A 6,552-nucleotide genomic window follows, 5' to 3' on the forward strand; every position below is an offset into this window, starting at 1 on the left:
AGACACACAGAGAGAGACACACAGAGAGAGACACACAGAGAGACACAGAGAGAGAGACACAGAGAGAGACACATCCCAGAGACACACACAGATAGACACATCCCAGAGACACAGAGAGAGAGACACACAGAGAGACATCCCAGAGACACACAGAGAGAGACACACAGAGAAAGACACAGAGAGAGACACAGAGAGAGACACACAGAGAGAAACACATCCCAGAGACATCCCAGAGACACACAGAGAGACACAGAGAGAGACACACAGAGAGAGACACACAGAGAGAGACACATCCCAGAGACACACAGAGAGAGACACACAGAGAGAGACACATCCCAGAGACATCCCAAAGACACACAGAGAGAGACACAGAGAGAGACACACAGAGAGAGACACACAGAGAGAGACACATCCCAGAGACACACAGAGAGAGACACACAGAGAGAGACACACACAGAGAGAGACACATCCCAGAGACATCCCAGAGACACACACACAGAGACACACAGAGACACACAGACCCGCTGATGAGAGAGAGACACATCCCAGAGACACACACACACACACAGAGACACATCCCAGAGACACACAGAGAGAGAGACACAGAGAGAGAGAGACACACACAGAGACACACACACAGAGAGAGACACACAGAGACACACAGAGAGACACAGAGAGAGACGCACACACAGAGAGAGACACATCCCAGAGACATCCCAGGGACACACACACACAGAGACACACACAGAGACATCCCAGGTACACAGAGAGAGAGAGACACATCCCAGACACATCCCAGAGACAAACAGAGACACACACACAGAGAGACACAGAGAGAAAGACACATCCCAGTGACACAGAGAGAGAGACAGAGACACACAGAGACACACACACAGAGAGAGACACACACAGAGACACACACACACAGAGATACAGAGAGAGAGAGACACATCCCAGAGACACACAGAGACACACAGAGAGAGACACACAGACACACACACACACAGAGAGAGACACATCCCAGTGACACACAGAGACACACAGAGAGAGACACACAGACACACACACACAGAGAGAGACACATCCCAGTGACACACAGAGACACACACACACAGACACACAGAGACACATAGTGACACACACACAGAGACACACACAGACACACACACACACACAGACACACACAGACACACACAGACACACAGTGAGACACACGGACACACAGTGACACACAGTGACACACAGAGACACACAGAGACACACAGACAGACACATAGTGACACACACACAGAGACACACACACACACAGACACACACAGACACACACAGACACACAGTGACACACACAGACACACACAGACACACAGTGACACACACAGACACACACAGACACACAGTGACACACACGGACACACAGTGACACACAGTGACACACAGAGACACACAGAGACACACAGAGACACACAGACAGACACATAGTGACACACACACAGAGACACACACAGACACACACACAGAGACACACACAGAGACACACACAGACACACACAGACACACAGTGACACACACGGACACACAGTGACACACAGTGACACACAGAGACACACAGAGACACACAGACAGACACATAGTGACACACACACAGAGACACACACACACACACACAGACACACACAGACACACAGTGACACACACAGACACACACAGACACACAGTGACACACACAGACACACACAGACACACAGTGACACACACGGACACACAGTGACACACAGAGACACACAGAGACACACAGAGACACACAGACAGACACATAGTGACACACACACAGAGACACACACAGACACACACACAGAGACACACACAGAGACACACACAGACACACACAGACACACACAGACACACAGTGACACACAGAGACACACAGAGACACACAGAGACACACAGACAGACACATAGTGACACACACACAGAGACACACACAGACACACACACAGAGACACACACAGACACACACAGACACACACAGACACACAGTGACACACACAGACACACAGAGACACACAGAGACACACAGACAGACACATAGTGACACACACACAGAGACACACACAGACACACACACAGAGACACACACAGACACACAGTGACACACACAGACACACAGTGACACACAGTGACACACAGAGACACACAGAGACACACAGACAGACACACAGTGACACACACACAGTGACACACACACACACACAGAGACACACACACAGACACACACACAGAGACACACAGTGACACACAGAGACACACACACACAGACACACAGAGACACACAGAGACACATAGTGACACACACACACAGAGAGACACACAGTGACACACACAGACACATAGTGACACACAGAGACACACAGTGACACACAGAGACACACAGTGACACACACAGAGACACAGACACAGAGACACATAGTGACACATAGTGACACACACAGAGACACAGACACACAGAGACACATAGTGACACACAGAGACACACAGTGACACACACAGAGACACAGACACACAGAGACACATAGTGACACATAGTGACACATAGTGACACACACAGACACACAGTGACACACAGAGACACACACACACAGACACACAGAGACACACAGAGACACACAGAGACACACAGTGACACACACACACACAGAGAGACACACAGTGACACACACAGACACACACAGACACACACAGTGACACACAGTGACACACAGAGACACACACACACAGACACACAGAGACACACAGAGACACATAGTGACACACACACACACAGAGAGACACACAGTGACACACACAGACACACAGTGACACACAGTGACACACAGAGACACACAGAGACACACAGTGACACACACAGAGACACAGACACACAGAGACACACAGAGACACACAGTGACACATAGTGACACATAGTGACACATAGTGACACATAGTGACACACACACACAGAGAGACACACAGACACACACAGACACACACAGACACACACACACACAGACACACACAGACACACACAGACACACACACACACACACAGAGACACACACACAGACACACAGAGACACACACACAGAGAGACACAAAGACAAAGATAAAGATAAAGATAAAGATCCCCCATATAGCCTTAACAGACTGTAGGGGCAAGTGCTGTTAGCGAGCACCTATGAAGGCCGGAACGGTACACGAGGGGGTGGGTGGCCAGCACCACGCCCGACCGCCTTTGTCTCCCTAGTGGCAATGTTTACACACCGCACCAGGTACTCATTTGAGGCTGAGTCGACCTAGGGGAGGCCCAGGACCGGTTCAGATAATCGTCACTGGTGTCGGCCGTGAGCGGGAAACGAACCCGCGTCGCCAGGTTCATAGCGCAGCGTAGCGCTAACCACTACACTACCGCTCCCCACACAGAGAGACACACACACAGAGACACACACAGTGACACACACACACAGAGACACACATCCCAGTGACACACAGAGACACAGAGACACACAGAGACACAGAGACACACAGAGACACAGAGACACACAGAGACACAGAGACACACAGAGACACACCCACACACACACAGACACACACACACACAGAGACACACAGTGACACACAGAGACACACACACACAGAGAGACACACAGACACACACACAGTGACACACACACAGAGACACACACAGTGACACACAGAGACACAGAGACACACAGAGACACAGAGCCACACAGAGACACAGAGACACACAGAGACACATAGACACACACACACACAGTGACACACACACACACAGAGACACACACAGTGACACACAGACACACACACAGAGACACACAGAGACACAGAGACACACAGACACACACACACAGACACACAGAGACACACAGAGACACACACAGAGAGACACACACAGACACACACACACACAGACACACAGTGACACACAGAGAGACACACAGACGCACACACACAGAGAGAGACACAGAGACGCACACACACAGAGACACATCCCAGAGACACACAGAGACACAGAGACACACAGACACACACAGACACACACACAGAGACACACACACAGAGAGACACACAGACACACACACACAGTGACACACACACAGAGACACACACAGTGACACACAGTGACACACAGAGACACAGAGACACACAGAGACACACAGAGACACACAGAGACACACAGACACACACACACAGTGACACACACACACAGAGACACACACACACACAGAGACACACACAGAGACACACAGACACACACAGAGACACAGAGACACACACAGACACACACACAGAGAGACACATCCCAGTGACAGGGTGGACTCACGGCCGGGCGTCTCGGGTGGAGTTGCCTGGCTGTGGGCGACGTCCACCTGACCTCCGTGGGTGACCTCTGGGGGCGAGGTGGACTCCCGGGATGTGACCCTTAACCCCGCCGCGAGGAGGAGGACGACCACAGCCTTGGCGAGGAAGCTCCATCGGCGGAAGGTGGACTAAGGGTCGAGAGAGCGGGGGGGGGGGGGGTGGAGTGGGTGGAGTGGAGTGGGTGGAGTGGAGTGGAGTTGGTGGAGTGGGTGGAATTGGTGGAGTGGAGTGGAGACGGTGGAGTGGGTGGAATTGGTGGAGTGGAGTGGGTGGAGTGGGTGAAGTGGAGTGGGTGGAGTGGGTGAAGTGTAGTGGGTGGAGTGTAGTGGAGTTGGTGGAGTGGGTGGAATTGGTGGAGTGGAGTTGGTGGAGTGGGTGGAATTGGTGGAGTGGAGTGGGTGGAGTGGGTGAAGTGGAGTGGGTGGAGTTGGTGGAGTAGGTGGAATTGGTGGAGTGGAGTGGGTGGAGTTGGTGGAGTGGGTGGAGTGGAAAGGGTGGAGTGAGTGGAGTGGAGTGGGTGGAGTGGAGTGGGTGGAGTGGAGTTGGTGGAGTGGGTGGAATTGGTGGAGTGGAGTGGGTGAAGTGGAGTGGGTGGAGTGGGTGGAGAGGAATTTAGTGGGTGGAGTGGAGTGGTGGAGTGGGTGGAGTGGAGTGGGTGGAGTGGGTGGAGTGGAGTGGGTGGAGTGTAGTGGGTGGAGTGGGTGGAGTGGAGTGAGTGGAGTGGGTGGAGTGAGTGGAGTGGGTGGAGTGTAGTGGGTGGAGTGGGTGGAGTGTAGTGGGTGGAGTGGGTGGAGTGTAGTGGGTGGAGTGGGTGGAGTGGGTGGAGTGAGTGGAGTGGGTGGAGTGGAGTGGGTGGAGTGGGTGAAGTGTAGTGGAGTGGTGGAGTGGAGTTGGTGGAGTGGGTGGAGATAAGTGGGTGGCGTGGGTGGAGTGTAGTGGGTGGAGTGGGTGGAGTGGAGTGGGTGGAGTGGGTGAAGTGGAGTGGAGTGGTGGAGTGGAGTTGGTGGAGTGGGTGGAGTGTAGTGGATGGAGTTGGTGGAGTTTAGTGGGTGGAGTGGGTGGAGTGGAGTGGAGTGGTGGAGTGGAGTTGGTGGAGTGAGTGGAGTGGAGTGGGTGGAGTTTAGTGGGTGGAGTGGGTGGAGTGTAGTGGGTGGAGTAGAGTGGAGTTGGTGGAGTGGGTGGAATTGGTGGAGTGGAGTGGGTGGAGTGGGTGGAGTGGAGTGAGTGGAATGGGTGGAGTGGGTGGAGTGTAGTGGGTGGAGTTGGTGGAGTGTAGTGGGTGGAGTGGGTGGAGTTTAGTGGGTGGACTGGGTGGAGTGGAGTGGGTGGAGTGGGTGGGTGGAGTGGGTGGAGTGGGTGGAGTGGAGTGGGTGCAGTGTAGTGGGTGGAGTGGGTGGCGTGGGTGGAGTGGGTGGAGTGGGTGGAGTGGGTGGCGTGGGTAGAGTGGAGTTGGTGGAGTGGAGTTTAGTGTGTGAAATGGGTGGAGTGGGTGGGTGGAGTGGGTGGAGTGTAGTGGGTGGAGTGTAGTGGGTGGAGTGGGTGGAGTGGAGTGGGTGGAGTGTAGTGGGTGGAGTGGGTGGAGTGGGTGGAGTGTAGTGGGTGGAGTGGGTTGAGTGGGTGGAGTGGAGTGGGTGGAGTGGGTGGAGTGGGTGGGTGGAGTGGGTGGAGTGGGTGAAGTGAGTGGGTGGAGTGGGTGGAGTGAGTGGAGTAGAGTGGGTGGAGTGGGTGGAGTGAGTGGAGTGTAGTCGGTGGAGTGGGTAGAGTGGGTGGAGTGTAGTGGGTGGAGTGGAGTGGGTGGAGTGGGTGGAGTGGAGTGGGTAGAGTGTAGTGGGTGGAGTGGGTGGAGTGGGTGGAGTGTAGTGGGTGGAGTGGGTGGAGTGGGTGGAGTGTAGTGGGTGGAGTGGGTAGAGTGGGTGGAGTGCAGTGGGTGGAGTGTAGTGGGTGGAGTGGGTGGAGTGGGTGGAGTGTAGTGGGTGGACTGGGTGGAGTGTAGTGGGTGGAGTGGAGTGGGTAGAGTGTAGTGGGTGGAGTGGGTGTAGTTGGTGGAGTGGGTGGAGTGTAGTGGGTGGAGTGGGTGGAGTGGGTGGAGTGAGTGGAGTGGGTGGAGTGGAGTGGGTGGAGTGGGTGAAGTGGAGT

At 54.0% G+C, this 6,552-nt stretch overlaps 1 long non-coding RNA gene across 1 annotated transcript in view; it reads right to left on the minus strand.

Moving 5' to 3' along the window:
• LOC142907157 (uncharacterized) overlaps positions 1–4,577 on the minus strand; it is a 28,119-nt gene extending 23,542 nt beyond the window's left edge. Inside the window, exon 1 of the long non-coding RNA XR_012930849.1 lies at positions 4,379–4,577. This is a non-coding gene — a long non-coding RNA (uncharacterized LOC142907157). The remainder of the gene's footprint in view (positions 1–4,378) is intronic.
• Positions 4,578–6,552: the final 1,975 nt, after the last annotated feature.

This window comes from Petromyzon marinus, chromosome 75, assembly GCF_048934315.1.
Source record: "Petromyzon marinus isolate PM22_M1 ecotype Great Lakes invasive population chromosome 75, UKy_Petmar_22M1.pri1.0, whole genome shotgun sequence".
NCBI classification, from domain to species: Eukaryota; Metazoa; Chordata; class Hyperoartia; order Petromyzontiformes; family Petromyzontidae; genus Petromyzon; species Petromyzon marinus.